This window comes from Abramis brama (assembly GCF_963993115.1).
Source record: "Abramis brama genome assembly, chromosome: 8".
Classification (NCBI taxonomy): Eukaryota; Metazoa; Chordata; class Actinopteri; order Cypriniformes; family Leuciscidae; genus Abramis; species Abramis brama.
In genome coordinates, this window is record NC_139970.1 from 7,161,104 (window position 1) to 7,178,872 (window position 17,769).

Here is a 17,769-nt window from a genome sequence, read left to right on the forward strand (position 1 = left end):
GGCTTGTGTTGTTTTTTTGTTTTGTTGTTTTTTGCAATTGTTATGAATTTATTAATCGAATTGATTTTTTTAAATTTAGTTAAATAAAAATGTAAATGTATAAATATATAAATGACAAATGTTTTTTTACATATGGATACAAAATGAACATATGGATGAACTGTATTAATTTCATATTATATTCTACATAAAAACGAAATATACATATGAACATGAGAAATATTCTGAAATTTCGAGTGATAAACTGAAGAGAGAAAGAAGCAAAAGTTTCTCAGAAAAATCTCAGTCTGGTCTGTCCGTCATTCCTGCCTGGAACTCGCTCATATAGCAGTTTTCCTCTCTTGCCGTGTGGAGGATCACTGTGGGCGTCTTCTCCTCCTCGCCTCTTCCTCTCCTGTCCTGCGAGGCGGATCGTTCTCAGGTGAGCTCTGGTGAGTCTGGGAACATCACGGCCTGTCGAGGCTTGTGTTGTTAACGTGAAAATCACGTGACTAATGACAAACGAGGCCTCGGTTTGTGTGGATACGTCATCGGTTCGGTCTGAGTGTCGCTTCCAGATAAAATGCGGTTTGAAACTCGCGCCACCTTGTGGGTGTTGTCAGGAGTAGTAGAAGCAGTTGTAGTAGTGTCAGAGAGTCAGAGAGTTAGAAAACTATCACTGTCAGTGTCAGTGTCGTTATTGTGTCATATGTGAGGGCTGTATATTATTACATTATCAGGTTAGAATAGTTGTAGTATATTATTATTATAGTAGGCCTATATTATAGTCTTGTTATATTAATTAGATAAGATTATTTGGATTGCTCTGGATTTTTGGATCTGGACTGGACTGCTTTTTGATTTGGATTGCCCTTTTGGATTTGTTTGCTTTTTGTGACTCTTCCTTTTTCCTGGTAATGGAGACAGCAAGGAAGAGGGAATCCTCCCCTGTCTGGGCTCAACAGAAGCATCAGTGTCCTCATTTGTACCACTGCCATTTTTACATTCCCCTTCATCCTCTGTTCCTTGTGAAAGGATATTTTCCAAGGCTAGAGAGATTTTGTCCAAGAAGAGGAATCGTCTAAACCCCAACACACTTGAAATAATTCTGTTTCTCAATAAAAAATCTATTGTAATCCTTCCTTCCAGACTATTCTGTTGCAGTTTACTTTAATCTGTTATCTATAATCTGCTAAATGAATAAATGTACTTTATTATGACCGCCGCTAGCGTAGCTAGCGAAAGCGGTCATATAGGGATTGTCAAAGTTTTTTTTTTTTTTTTTTCCCGTCACCTTACTGAATTTTTCGTCAACGATACCAGGGACACCGAAACACCGGGGAACATGAAATTTGGTGGGCATGTAGCCCCACTAGACTTGTACGGAAAAATTTCGTTTGGTCCCCGGGGGCCACTCCCCCCCCGCGCTGGGCCCCCCCAAACCCCAAAAAATGCAGTTTTTCCTAAATAACTACCTGAACCGTGGCACCGAGGATGAAGAATTTTTTATGGTATGTTGGTCTACTAGACTTTTACGGAAAAATTTCGTTTGGTCCCCGGGGGCCACTCCCGCCCCCGCGCTGGGGCCCCCGTAAATTTTTCGTCAACGATACCAGGGACACCGAAGCACCGGGGAACATGAAATTTGGTGGGCATGTAGCCCCACTAGACTTCTAAGGAAAAATTTCGTTTGGTCCCCGGGGGCCACTCCCCCCCCGCGCTGGGCCCCCCCAAACCCAAAAAAATGCAGTTTTTCCTAAATAACTACCTGAACCGTGGCACCGAGGATGAAGAAATTTTTATGGTATGTTGGTCTACTAGACTTTTACGGAAAAATTTCGTTTGGTCCCCGGGGGCCACTCCCCCCCCCGCGCTGGGCCCCCCCAAACCCCAAAAAATGCAGTTTTTCCTAAATAACTACCTGAACCGTGGCACCGAGGATGAAGAATTTTTTATGGTATGTTGGTCTACTAGACTTTTACGGAAAAATTTTGTTTGGTCCCCGGGGGCCACTCCCCCCCCCGCGCTGGGGCCCCCGTAAATTTTTCGTCAACGATACCAGGGACACCGAAGCACCGGGGAACATGAAATTTGGTGGGCATGTAGCCCCACTAGACTTCTAAGGTAAAAATTTCGTTTGGTCCCCGGGGGCCACTCCCCCCCCCGCGCTGGGCCCCCCCAAACCCCAAAAAATGCATTTTTTCCTAAATAACTACCTGAACTGTGGCACCGAGGATGAAGAATTTTTTATGGTATGTTGGTCTACTAGACTTTTACGGAAAAATTTCGTTTGGTCCCCGGGGGCCACTTCCCCCCCCCGCGCTGGGGCCCCTGTGAATTTTTCGTCAACGATACCAGGGACACCGAAACACCGGGGAACATGAAATTTGGTGGGCATGTAGCCCCACTAGACTTGTACGGAAAAATTTCGTTTGGTCCCCGGGGGCCACTCCCCCCCCCGCGCTGGGCCCACCCAAACCCCAAAAAATGCAGTTTTTCCTAAATAACTACCTGAACCGTGGCACCGAGGATGAAGAATTTTTTATGGTATGTTGGTCTACTAGACTTTTACGGAAAAATTTCGTTTGGTCCCCGGGGGCCACTTCCCCCCCCGCGCTGGGGCCCCTATGAATTTTTCGTCAACGATACCAGGGACACCGAAACACCGGGGAACATGAAATTTGGTGGGCATGTAGCCCCACTAGACTTGTACGGAAAAATTTCGTTTGGTCCCCGGGGGCCACTCCCCCCCCGCGCTGGGCCCCCCCAAACCACCAAAAATGCAGTTTTTCCTTAATAACTACCTGAACCGTGGCACCGAGGATGAAGAATTTTTTATGGTATGTTGGTCTACTAGACTTTTACGGAAAAATTTCGTTTGGTCCCCGGGGGTCACTTCCGCCCCCCGCGCTGGGGCCCCTGTGAATTTTTCGTCAACGATACCAGGGACACCGAAACACCGGGGAACATGAAATTTGGTGGGCATGTAGCCCCACTAGACTTGTACGGAAAAATTTCGTTTGGTCCCCGGGGGCCACTCGGGCCCCCGCGCTGGGCCCCCCCAAACCCAAAAAAATGCAGTTTTTCCTAAATAACTACCTGAACCGTGGCACCGAGGATGAAGAATTTTTTATGGTATGTTGGTCTACTAGACTTTTACGGAAAAATTTCGTTTGGTCCCCGGGGGCCACTTCCACCCCCGCGCTGGGGCCCCTGTGAATTTTTCGTCAACGATACCAGGGACACCGAAACACCGGGGAACATGAAATTTGGTGGGCATGTAGCCCCACTAGACTTGTACGGAAAAATTTCGTTTGGTCCCCGGGGGCCACTCCCCCCCCGCGCTGGGCCCCCCCAAACCCCAAAAAATGCAGTTTTTCCTAAATAACTACCTGAACCGTGGCACCGAGGATGAAGAATTTTTTATGGTATGTTGGTCTACTAGACTTTTACGGAAAAATTTCGTTTGGTCCCCGGGGGCCACTTCCCCCCCCGCGCTGGGGCCCCCGTGAATTTTTCGTCAACGATACCAGGGACACCGAAACACCGGGGAACATGAAATTTGGTGGGCATGTAGCCCCACTAGACTTGTACGGAAAAATTTCGTTTGATCCCCGGGGGCCACTCCCCCCCCGCGCTGGGCCCCCCCAAACCCCAAAAAATGCAGTTTTTCCTAAATAACTACCTGAACCGTGGCACCGAGGATGAAGAATTTTTTATGGTATGTTGGTCTACTAGACTTTTACGGAAAAATTTCGTTTGGTCCCCGGGGGCCACTTACCCCCCCGCGCTGGGGCCCCCGTGAATTTTTCGTCAACGATACCAGGGACACCGAAACACCGGGGAACATGAAATTTGGTGGGCATGTAGCCCCACTAGACTTGTACGGAAAAATTTCGTTTGGTCCCCGGGGGCCACTCGCCCCCCCAAACCCAAAAAAATGCAGTTTTTCCTAAATAACTACCTGAACCGTGGCACCAAGGATGAAGAATTTTTTATGGTATGTTGGTCTACTAGACTTTTACAGAAAAATTTCGTTTGGTCCCCGGGGGCCACTTACCCCCCCCGCGCTGGGGCCCCCGTGAATTTTTCGTCAACGATACCAGGGACACCGAAACACCGGGGAACATGAAATTTGGTGGGCATGTAGCCCCACTAGACTTTTACGGAAAAATTTATTTTGGTCCCCGGGGGCCACTCCCCCCCCCGCGCTGGGCCCCCCCAAACCCAAAAAATGCAGTTTTTCCTAAATAATTACCTGAACCGTGGCACCGAGGATGAAGAAATTTTTATGGTATGTTGCTCTTAAGGGCCCACATCAACCTAGCCCATAATCACTCATTTGTGATTTGCGCCCCTCCCATAAAAAATGAAAATGCAATATTATTCTACTTTAATCGCCCCTATCTTCAGTTGAGATGTTCAGAACTGCACCATATTTCATGTGTATGATTAACTTGACATCCTCTGGGGGTATGCTAAGTTTCGTAGAATTTCATCCATGGGGGGGTATAAAATAAATTCATTTATGTGCACATTTAGTGACTGTACACTCATCGGCCTGTAGATGGTGGTGTTGAGCGAAGGGTTGCTGGTTTAGGATGATACTGTCACACACACACATGCAGGAATCTCTCTATAAATTACAGAAACGTCTGTCTGTCTGTGTGTCTGTCTGTCTGTCTGTCTGTATGTCTGTTAACCACATATCTCTCGAACCGTTAGTCCGATGGATTTCAAACTTGACAGGTGTCTCGCTACGGGCACGAGTAAGTGCAGTGCCAAGTTTGACGTTGTTTGGATGAGAAATGCTAAAGATATCGTTAAATATATCATTTTTAAAAGGTTGTGGTTTAAAAATAAACATTCTGACATAAGAGAGTTGTATCATTCAAAGAAGCCCCAAGAAGGTTGTGGTTTAAAAATAAACATTCTGACAATCAGTCAGCTACACTGTTTACTTCTGAATATTATAGTTTGGTGATAAATGTGATAAATCCATTTTGATTAATTTGAGTAAAAATGTGTTTTCTTTACCAAGAAACCAACAATTATTAAAAACACACACGAAAACTGATTTTGCACGGGCACTTTGCACTGCTCCCTGAATCGACACGCTTATTCATTTGTGGATGTAAACTGAATCTATATGTCAGCTATGCTGTTTACTTCTGAATATTATGTTTCATTCTGGTGCGCTTAATGTTATCGCTACTGTGTAATACTAGCCTATGCTATTCACCAACTAAACATATCCTATTCAATGCGTTCACAGTCTCTTACACGGGCATCATTTGTAGTAGCCCATTCACAAACTGTTTGCTCAAGCATAGCGTTTTCTCAGAGTTCACTGTGTGCTTTCTACCATGCACAAATAAAAATGTCACTGAACTTTTGCTGTGCAATTGTAACAATGAGCATTCAATCACACCAAACCAACAATTACTAAAAACACACACAAAAACTGATTTTGCACGGGTATTTTGCACTAGTACAAACAAACGCAAGCATGCACACACACTGACATCCACACGCACAGACACACACCCATACACACACATACAAATCCACATGCACAAACACACACGCGCACACACATGTACGCGCGCACACATACACGCACAGACACACACACACACACACACAGACACACACATACACAAACACACACACATGCACATACTACTACTTTTTTTAGGTATATACATAAACACGCAATACAGCCAAATTGCTCCACGTCATTTATTTTTGTGGAAAGCCAGTGCAGGCCTGAGCGGCGGTCATATTTTGTACCGCCCTGCGGTACATCTAGTTACACTCCCTCTAACATAAGCACTGCACTCAACAGTGTCACTGTTGTTGTTCACTGTCACTATCCAAACAATTTATGAATAATTAATTAACTATGTGTGTGACTCGGCACAAGTAAATTCAGACAGAGAAAGATACATATTTTATATTATACACAGTAATGGACAAATGTCTGATCATGTCTTTTTATTATTGCAAATGAAAGGTTACAGACATCAACAGTGAGTACAAAATAAATAAATATTTTTATTTATAAAAATATTTGTATAAAATATAAATTTAAATATAAATATACAAATGAATATAAATATTTATTTGTATATTTACATTACAAATAAATATTTTTATTTAAAAAAGTATTTTTATAAAATATGCATTGGGAGGGAGGGAGGGTGGGGCGCGACACTGGTTCAGAATGAATTAATTTGTCTGCTATTTCTTTGCACAGTAGCTAGGTGTCACTAGTGAGCAATGCTGAATGAAGCTTCGAGTAATGAACCTTTGGCTGAAGCAATGGGCTGCGAGGTCTCAGTGGTTCAGGAAGCCTCATTTTGCCATCACTAATCGAGGCAGGCAGCAAGATTCAGGAATCAATAAACAATCCAGGTCAGGGCAGGCAGCAGAGAATCAGAAACGATGAACAGTCCAAGGTCAATAACAGAAATCAAACACGGGAATAAACGCTCAGAAATGATGGCCAGGGCAGAATCAAGACTTTGCATTGAATGTGTGTGTGGAAGTGATTTAAATGAGTGTGTGTAAATGAGGTGCAGGTGTGTAACGCAATCAGTCCCAGGTAAGCGGTATTATGGGAAGTGGAGTTCAATGGGTAAAGTTAATATTCCGGGGAAGGTTCCCTCCGGTGGTGAAGAGGAGGCAGTGCGGGAGCCTGCTCTGTAACAATTCTAACTAGTTTAAGAAATATAAAAATATATTTTAAATGAACTGTAAAGTAATACCTTTAAATGCACTAAATGTACTTGAAGTGGTTAAATTTTTGCACAATTGAATTAAAATATATTGCAAATAGCTTAAATTGTTTTTAAGCATATTTAAGAAATACATTTAATATACTTGAATTAGTTTCAAAATAATAAATTTAATACATACTTAGTATGTCCAAAAAAAGCGCAATTTAAATATATTTCCTTTTCACCTGGGCAGTGTTGGGCAAGTTACTCAGAAAGTGTAATAAGTTACTTTTTACTTATTACTCCTTTAAAAAGTCATAATATTTCTTTACTTATTACTTGGTATCTTAAGCCGGTAATCATAAACCATAAGCCGTCTCCAAAGGCGTTTCAGAGAATTTGGCAGTACATCCAACCGGCCTCACAACCGCAGACCACGTGTAACCTCACCAGCCCAGGACCTCCACATACAGCATCTTCACCTCCAAGATCGTCTGAGACCAGCCACCCGGACAGCTGCTGCAACAATCGGTCTTCATAACCAAAGAATTTCTGCACAAACTGTCAGAAACAGTTGCTCGTCGTCCTCATCGGGGTCTCGACCTGACTGCAGTTCGTCGTCGTAACCGTCTTGAGTGGGCAAAAGCTCACATTCGATGGCGTCTGGCACTTTGGAGAGGTGTTCTCTTCACGGATGAATCCCGGTTTTCACTGTACAGGGCAGATGGCAGACAGCGTGTATGGCGTCGTGTGGGTGAGCGGTTTGCTGATGTCAACGTTGTGGATCGAGTGGCCCATGGTGGGGTTATGGTATGGACAGGCGTATGTTATGGACAACGAACACAGGTGCATTTTATTGATGGCATTTTGAATGCACAGAGATACCGTGACAAGATCATAAAACCCTTTGTTGTGCCATTCATCCACGACCATCACCTCATGTTGCAGCATGATAATGGACGGCCCCATATTGCAAGGATCTGTACACAATTCCTGGAAGCTGAAAACATCCCAGTTCTTGCATTGCCAGCATACATGTCATGCCAATATGCCAATGCCAATATCCAGCAACTTCGCACAGCCATTGAAGAGGAGTGGACCAACAATCTGATCAACTCTATGTAAGGAGATGTGTTGCACTGCGTGAGGCAAATGGTGGTCACACCAGACACTGACTGGTTTTCGGACCCCCGAAAAATTTGGCTGATCCTTGAAGCTGATCCTTTGGCTGATCATTTGTTTGTTTCCTGATCACCTGCCACCCATCAGCGCACCAATCAATGCACTACATAAGCACAAGATAATAAGAGATAATCACCATATTTAAGATGAAACTATTTAAAAAATATATTTATAATAAGACATAATTTATTTGTTACTACTGTAAAGCTTTATTGAATTATTATGGGATCTCATTCAATGCTTTCAGAATCTTTACTTTTTTAAATCATTTTGTTTCTGTATTTTTAAAATAAACATTTTAATGACAGTATATTTATTGAACAAAAAATAATTATTTTGTCAAAATAAACAGAACATTGTGCAAAGTTTGCTACAGTGATTGTTTTGAACAAGTATTAACTGAGACATTATTAAAAACATTGTTTTAGCTAAGGTATTTGTATCAATAATGTGTGTTTTTGTCCAATGCTGGTTTTACCCCGTGTGTCTGTGGTAGAAGATCCCCCTCGCCGCCTCATACATTTATAAGATTTTTAAACAAAACAATTTTATGATTTATTTTCACAAAAAATCTGTTGTAGTATCAAAATCTGCATCAGTGTTCAATGAAAAACATATTTCTTCTGCAATCAGACACTAAGGGAGCAGTGACAAGCCACTTTTTTCTTAGGGTGTGCCTAAGTGTGTCTGAACCTCAGGGACCTCAGTGGTGGGTACGACCCTGGGTGCGTGGCCATTTCCGTGGGTGCTCGAGTTAAGCCCATGATTTGTTTTAGGCCCATCTGTAAAACTGAGGAGCAGAATTTATTTTTTTAAATAAATTTTTTGTTTGTATATTTTGTTATATATATATATATATATATATATATATATATATAGAGAGAGAGAGAGAGAGAGAGAGAGAGAGAGAGAGACTTTTTTGACTTTTAACATCTCTTTAATTACAATCTATACCACAACTGTATACACCTTTAACACATTACTACATTAAATACTAATAGCATATCCAGATAAAAGTCTTTAAAAAAAAACAAAATAAAAAAAAACAGCTTCTTTTACAGCAATACATTACATCCTCCCTCTTCATTGGGTTTACATAAAACATTTTCAATTCCCCATAAGTAGAAGAAAGAATCGGTATCATTCACCAGTTCATAATACTTATACTCCATAACCAGTCTACTCTTTACCAGAGCTCTGAACATGTCCAAAAGGGTCATTTTCACTATTAAACTGCATTTTTCTCTTTCTTGTCAGCCAGATAGCCATTTTTGCCATACCAAATAAAACATTTATCAAGACAATTTTGCTTTTATTTGAGGTGCTATATTTTGGTCCAAAAATAAAAAAAAACTATTTGTAAAAATGAAACCAAAATCATGACTCAGGTCTTTTAACACACCCATAATTCCTGCTAGCTTGAAACATTCAATAAATATATGAGACACTGTTTCTGGTAGCCCACAAAACAAACACTCTTCTCCTTGCGAAGGATTTAGATGCACTTTATAACGATTTGTTGCTAAAATCCTCCATTGCAAATCTCCACTTCTTTTCTCGATTGGTTTCTTATACAACGTCCTCCAACATCCTTTTGGAGAGGCCCCTGATTCAACTAAATTAGTCCATTTGGTTTCAGGAAGATCTTGCAATGCTCTTAAATTTAAGTATTTTACACAAACAAGATAAAAAGCCTTCTTAGATATTGTGTCAAAGAGACTAATTTCAGGTGTTGTAAAAGACAGTAATCTTCCATCACCCTCCTGCCAGTCTCCTACATTTACACCCACCCTGATGCTGGGAAATACGGTCTCAGCCGTTTCTGCTTGCACAGGTACAGTAAAAAACTCCTGCATCTCAGATAATAATTTTTCAACAATCCTAACAGAATAAACACCAATCTTCGAGGCCAGTGATTCTGCAGAAATCCATTTGTCCCTCTGCCGAAGATGACGTATTTTACATATTCCTGCTTTAACCAAGCTTGTGCAAACACCTTTAGATTTTAACATCGCACTGGATAAAAGCGGATTAAAAATCAAAGGTTCTTCAAGCACCCACTCATGGGTAATTTCAGACAGCTCTCTTTTAACAATAAATATTTGCCACACATTTAAGACTGATGTATAAAAAGGAGAGAGTCCGTTAAAATCTACTTCCTTCAAATTCATTAAGAATAGGTGTCTATCCAAGTTCATCCGCCCCACTCTTCTTAGTAAAGCACAAGCTACTTCAGTCCAGTTCTGCGGCTGATTATATAGGAGTCAGTGATGCGCGGGTTGATCCGAAATGAGTCTCACCCGCGGTTACGAGTCATCCAAAAATATTTTTAATGATATTCGGGTCGCGGTCGGTCGGGTCGTTTGAAATAAAGATGCCAATTAAACCTTTGTAATTTATATATTACTAGACACTATTTTCAATGAAATACATAGGCCTACACTTTATTGGCTGAATAACTGGCAAGAAGTATGATGACGCACGAGCTCAGTCTGCAGGTAGAGATGGAGGCGGCAAGAGAAAAGGTGAAGACTGGGGAGTGGAAGCTGTGTGAGTGTGGGAGACATTTGCCGAAATAATGAAAGATGATGACCAAAGTGCTGGTTTTGTCATGTGTACTTCTTGCGATGCTATTTACACATTTTTAGCCACAAAACTGGCACGACCAACCAGGCACGGCGCCAGGATTTCAGTTTTGGATAATTGTGGGTGGGCCTTAAATTAAAAACGTTAAATAAAAAAATAAAAAACGTTATCCAATCACTGCTTAACTTAATAAAAAAAATATTGACTAAAATAGCTGTTATTATCTGTGCGTGCGTATACATAATATAGATTTTAATAGCTTGATGCACTTTAAATATTTAGTTGCATTGTTAAAAGTTTCGGTGCATAGGACGGACCTATCCGCGATCGCTCTCCGTGGTTCTGACCAAAGAAGAGCGCTTTGGAATCTCCATTACGCATCATACGCATCATACCTGGGCTGCATTTTCCGAAAATATTGTCTATTAGCGCGCTACGAAGACTCTTAAGGTATAACTTAACTAAAGGTATACTACCACTAATGTATAGGCTATCATTGCTAGGCGTCTTCAGGGCTATCATCATCCACTCGCGAGGCAGAGCCGCTGAGAGGCAGAGGCGCTGGCGCCCTCCTAGCAACGGCGCTGTTTTTGGTAAAACATGATTTTGACGACGTTTTGTTTTATTTCAAACTCTTTTTAAAAGATTTTCGTTTTGTATAAATTGTATCTTAATTTTGATCAATGTTTTATCAATCAATTGTCTACTTTTAAACGAAAATATTCAAACCAAAATAAATAGGCTATACTCTCTGATTATGTAGGCTAATCCAAATGAAATGTGCATTTCTCTCTGGCGTTCATGGCGAGTCCGAATTGTCAACTTCATCTTTGCAGCGACACAGAAAACACCAGTTTATTACTAAACAATTAAATGTCTCCTTGCTAATTTAGACACATTCGTAATCATTACTTTAACCGGTTCTTTGTGGCAAGCTTTATGCGTGCGGTCATAACGCTTATTATCCATAGGCTATAGCCTATTTAAGTAGGCTAATTAAATTAATATAAAGGGGCGATTTGTCCACGAATGGCTTAAATTAAAAACTACTAGTCGACTAGAAAAAAAAATTAGTCGGAGGTACCCCTTATTCCACATATTTTCGAACCAGCAGGCCATTCTGGGTTGAGCGAGCGACCCTGCGGAATGAGTGAGCGGAGCGGAATAGGTTCAGCTCTCCGCTCACGAGCTCTGATCGGAACAAACCCGAACCTCACTGTCTGCTGAACTTGCACAGAAACATCAAAATAGACATAGCCAGCTTTTTAAAATTGTTGTTAAAACTAACATTTAGACTATTTACAAATTATGAGCTTATTGACGATTTTTTTATAATTCTTGACAAAATAAGAATAGCTTAGGAATTCTTCTTTTTCCCAACGACGCTACGATGAGCATTTACTACTTTTAAAAAATGCGGGTCAGGAAGCGGGTCGGGTACAATATTTTCTTTTTCTTTTTTTGCGGTCCGAGTTGCGGGCGGGTTAGTTTAAAACGTCGGTCGGGTGCGGGTTGTTTATACATTGACCCGCGCATCACTGATAGGAGTCTTTTCACAATCTGCAGTCTGAACGCAGCTACCTTGGACTTGATGTCCATAAGGCCTTGACCTCCTTCATTTAACTGCAGATACAGTACTGCTTCTCTTAACCAGTGTTGTCCCTTCCAAAAAAAACTAACAAACACTCTCTGAATTTCCTTAATGAATCCATCTGGTGGGTTTAACACAATTAATTTATGCCATAAAATAGAGGCAGCAAGATTATTAATGACCAGTACTCTCCCTCTATATGACAATTGAGGGACAATCCAATTCCATTTTGATACTCTATTACAAATTTTATCTTTAACACCTTCCCAATTTTTTCTTTGGTATACTTCTGAACCTAAAAAGATGCCTAAAAACTTAAAACCATCTTTTTCCCACCTTACATTTCCAGGGATAACAGGTTTTACATTGTCATTATAACATTCCTCTTTTTCATTGCACCAAAAAGCTTCTGTTTTACTCCAGTTCAGTTTAGCAGAAGACGCTCTCTCATATAAAGAGATACTGTGAATGACAACATCAATATCTCTTTGATCTTTCACGATCACAGTTATGTCGTCTGCATATGCTGTTAACTTAAACGCATTGCAGCAACCTTCCACCTTTAGACCAGACAGTTCCTTTCTTAACATATGTAGGAGTGGTTCCGCTGCTAATGCGTATAACTGGCCGGACAGTGGGCATCCTTGTCTTATGCCTTTAAGCAAACTCATTGGTTTACTTAACCCACCTCCTATTTTTAGAACACAAGAGGCATTCATGTATAAGAGTTTGATCCATGACATAAAACCATCTCCAAACCCAAAAGCCGTCATTGTATCATACAGAAAACCATGATCCACTCTGTCGAATGCTTTCTCCTGATCTAGGAACAGAAAGCCAACATTCACTTCATGTTGTTTTGAGTAATCTAAAATGTCTCTGATCATAAAAATGTTATCATATATGGATCTTTCTGGAATGCAGTAGGATTGATCTTGATGTATTACATCTCCTAATACAGTTTTCAGCCTATTTGCCAACACTTTAGCAATTAGCTTATAGTCCGTTGTTAGGATTGACACCGGCCTCCAGTTTTTAAGATCACTCAAGTCCCCCTTTTTTGGTAAAAGTGTTAATACTGCCCGTTGGGAACTTGTGGGAAGGCATTTTTCTTTAAAACACTCTTGGATCACCTCATACAACTCTCTTCCGATGTAGTTCCTCAGAGCTTTAAAAAAGTCCACTGATAGTCCATCAACTCCAGGTGCTCTCCCAGGCTTCATCTGTTTAACGGCATCAGTCAACTCCTCAAATGATACAGAACTGTCCAAAATCTCCCTCTGTGTTTTAGTGAGAGAAGGCAACCGCTGCAGTATCTGTGACACACATTCAGGATCCGTTTCTTCTTTTCTGTACAAGTTTGAGTAAAAGTCCACCGCAATCTTTCTCATTTCTCTTGCCTCAAAAGTCTTTTGTCCATCAGGTTTTGTCAGACAATACATTTCATTTTGTTGTTTCGACACCTTTTCTAAGTTAAAAAAATACGCTGTGGGAGCATCTATCTCATGTACAGACATAAATCGTGATCTTATCAGGGCACCTTTTGCCCGCACTTGCAACACATCGTCAAGATCACGCTTCTTTTCACCCAACATGCCAGCTGAACAAGCATTAGATTTCTGAATCATACCAGATGTAATGTGGAAAATCTCTTGTTCTATTTCAGAAATTTTTTGTTTTGTTTTTCTTGTTGAAAAACATGTATACTGCTGACAAAATATTTTTATTTGTCTTTCCTATTTCCCACCATTGTATCAAATTATCGAAATCCTTTTTCTTAGAAACCCATTCCTTCCAAAACATTTCAAATTTCTCAATGAACTCTTTTTCTTTCAATAATGCAGCATTAAATTTCCAATATGGACTTTTAAATTTAGTTTGATTCAAAACAATATAAACTGTGATAAAATTGTGATCTGATAGACAACATGGAAAAATATTACACCCCATTATCCTATTATTCTCAGCACACTTAACATAAAACCTGTCCAGTCTAGCAACACTTATCCTTCCCTGCGAGACTTTGGTCCATGTATAAAGTTTCACCTCTTTGTTCCTGTCTCTCCATACATCTACTAAATCATTCTGACCTATAATACTTTTTAAAACAGCAGCTGATACAGGATGTGGTTCCTCATTATTCCTATCTACAAGAAAGTTAAGAGAACAATTCCAATCCCCACCCATGATTAACATACCATCTAAAGTATAACTTTTTAAAAGTTCTCCTAATTTTCTAAACATGATTATTCTATCTGACCCTTTATTTGGAGCATAAATATTTATAAAAACGAATATCTGATTTTCAACTTTAGCTTTCACCATCAAAATACGCCCTCTCTCTATTTCCGTTTCTGATCAAATTTTAACATTAAGGTGAGTTGCAAATAAAATAGCTACACCTGCACTTACATTGGTGCCATGGCTTGAACAAAGCTTTCCTTCCCACCACAAATTTAACTCTGATTCATTTTTTATATCACTATGGGTTTCTTGTAAAAATATTACTTCTGAATCTTTAAGTCTAAGAAATTCAGAGAGTAAAACCCTTTTTCCTCCATCCCTCAACCCATTAACATTCAATGATCCTAGTCTAAGAATCTGCATGGCAGGGGAGAGGGAAAAAAACAAAAGACAGAGAAGCAACACAAAAATTAGGATAGATCCCACACCCGTGTGCTTTATTTTTTCCATTTTGACAATTTTACGTTTTCTTTCTGAGTTTTACGTACGCTTGTTAGAAACTTTTGCAGCCGAAATCGTTTCTGTTTTGAAATGACCTCATAGCCCGTCGTCTTCTGTGCTTTCGCCACGGATTTTATAAACTTATTAACATCTGGGAAATATTTTGCAACATCAACCTTTTTCCCTTTCACGAGTTCACATCTACATATAATTAATACAATAAGTTTATGCGTATTTGGCGTGCTGTCCGGGGGAGGGCTCCGAGCTCGGAGTTAGGCCCGAACCCAGAGTACTCCCCCCAGTTGGTAAGTGTAGATGAAAGTGAGGAGATGGGGTGGAGGAGGGATGCTGACAAACTTTCAATGAACAGAGATAGGACTGCTTGTGAATTTATACTCTGTCATTGAGTTGATTACTGATTAATCTCCAGCTGTGCATAATTTAGTTAATTATCTGAACCTGCTCCTCCCGAACTTTGTTAATAAAACATCATTTAGTTAAATCCAAAAAATCATTTAATTCCTCGACCGAATACACATCCTCCAAAGCCTGACTACAATCAACCTCCGAAAACTCTGAACAATTGTCACAATCCTCCAATTCTTCATCACTACTTTCACTCTCCATAATCACATTATTCTGTAGCCCGCTAACACTCGCAACCTCTTTACCATGAACACATTCCTTCTCCTTAACAACATCAACTTCATCCTCCAAAACAATCGGGCCTACAGCATTATCACCAGCTCGCATAGATGAAATAAACTCACTCACCTCTGACTTTGAACTTGTTACATCCCAGAGCTCAAAGTGGCAATTAAGAAGAGAGCAACAGACCATGCATCAGTGTTCACAGTTGAACTCCTGGCTATCACGCTTGCACTAAAATGGTTAGGGGGACATAATAGGGCCAATGCACTTATTGCATCAGATAGCTGGGCAGCCCTCTGTAGTATCAAGACCATGAAATCATGCAGGCAAGATCTAATCATGAAGATTCATCAAATGCTGTACGAGCTTCATAGCAGGGGGAGGACAGTCTGCTTTTTGTGGGTTCCTGCTCATGCAGGGGTTGAGGGTAATGAAGATGCAGACATACTCGCAAAACAAGCACTTAGTTTACAAACAGTGAACAATATCCCACTGGGGAAAACAGAAGGAAAGGCAATTATTAAAATACAAATGCAAAAAGTTTGGCAGGAGTATTGGGATATAAATGAGACAGGAAGACACTTTTATAGCATACAAAAACAGGTGGGGAAGGGAGAAGTGGTGGGCGGAAGCAGGAAGGAGGAGGCGGTCATTACCCGCCTTAGATTAGGACACACGGGGCTTAACAGCACGTTACAAAGAATTGGGAAACATATACGGGGAAATGTAGATCATGTGAGCAATCTGAATCTGTACAGCATGTTCTTATGGAATGTAAGGAATATGAGAGAGAGAGGAGAGAACTAAGAGCCGCTCTGCAAAAGGAAAGTGTTAGTTTCACAGTAGAAAACATGTTGCAAAGATCAGGAAACATTAGGAGGCATGTATATAAATACTTGAGGGAAACAGGGTTAATGTATAGGGTTTAAGTTTTTTTTTTTTTTTTTTCTCTGCCATCGATTGTACCACACTCCAGTCCGGTAAGTGGCGGCAATGCACCTATAAAGCTGGATGCCAGCCGCCAATCAAATCCAAAAGAAGAAGAAGAAGACTTTGAACTTGGATCTAAAGCACTCTTCTCGGGTGGGGATCCAGTTTGAGGAATAACGCCGGGTTCACCTGCCGAAACCGTATCCTCCGAATCCTTCACGTTAACCGCGTCTATCTTTTGTTTTTTCCCTGAACTCATTTCATCCTTTGCAACTATGGGCCGTTTTTCTTTGTCTTGCCTTTCGCTTTTTTCGCTTTGAACTGTTTGCTCATCCTTATTTATTTCGTTATTTTCATTTTCTAATTGTTTCCTATGCGGACACGTGAACTTCTTATGTCCTAAATCACCGCATTCGAAACATCTCAATCTATCTGTCGTTGCAAAAATCATATAGGAACTGTCCCCTTGTTGGATGCGAAACGAGATATCCAATTCCTTAGATTGCGCGTTCAAAAACATGAATACTTGTCTTCGAAAGGACAAAACATGTTTTAAAGCTGCGTTTTTACACCCGAGCGGCAACATTTTAATGGATCCAGCAAACTTTCCAAAGCGACTCAGTTCTTTTATAATTTGTTCATTAGAAATAAACGGAGGCGCATTTGAAATGGTAACCCTGGTAGCAGGTGCGCGCAAAGGCGTTCTCTTACGAGAGTTCTCTCGTACTGCGTTTTTACTAAAACGCTACGGGAAAAGTCTCTTTTCACGAAACACTGAAGCAAAAAATTATCCTTTAATTTTCATAAATGTAAAACGCGTTGCAGCAGCAGTCAGCTATGGCGAGACGGCTTGCTCGCTCATTGGCTGCTCTGCGGCAACTGCATAAGCCTATCGAGCGAGGCCTGGGGTGACGTCAGGCCAATGAGGGCGCTTCGCGCCCTCCTCGCCACTTCCCGCCGAGACGGGCGTGGCTTACCTCTATAAAAGGAGCTCGAGAAGGCTGATTCACTTGATTTTAATCTCTTCAGCGAAGCGCACGCATCGCTGGATCACGAGGAAGCACGCGTCGTCTGATGCAAGCACTTCAGCGGGACGAGCCCTTGAAGCCGCTGGCCAACGCCGCCTTCTACCGCCGTACCTGCTGCGCTTTCCGACGCCATATCCTTTACATTCTTTGTTCTTGTGTATGTGTGTGTGTGTGTGTTCGCTTTTGCAACACGCACCCCTAAAAGAGCTGCGTCTTTTTCAAGATGCTTTCTCATGCAGCGCTCGCGCTCGCTGACGGCGAAACGCCTTCACTCCGAGCCAATTGCCTACGGTGACTCTGAGGACTCGCCGGGCATCCTTTCCGAGGCTGCCCTTCCTGGAAGCGGATGGCGGGATTAGTTTTTCTTTACGTTACAAGAAAAGCTACCCTGCCTCTGCACGCGTCATTCACCGGC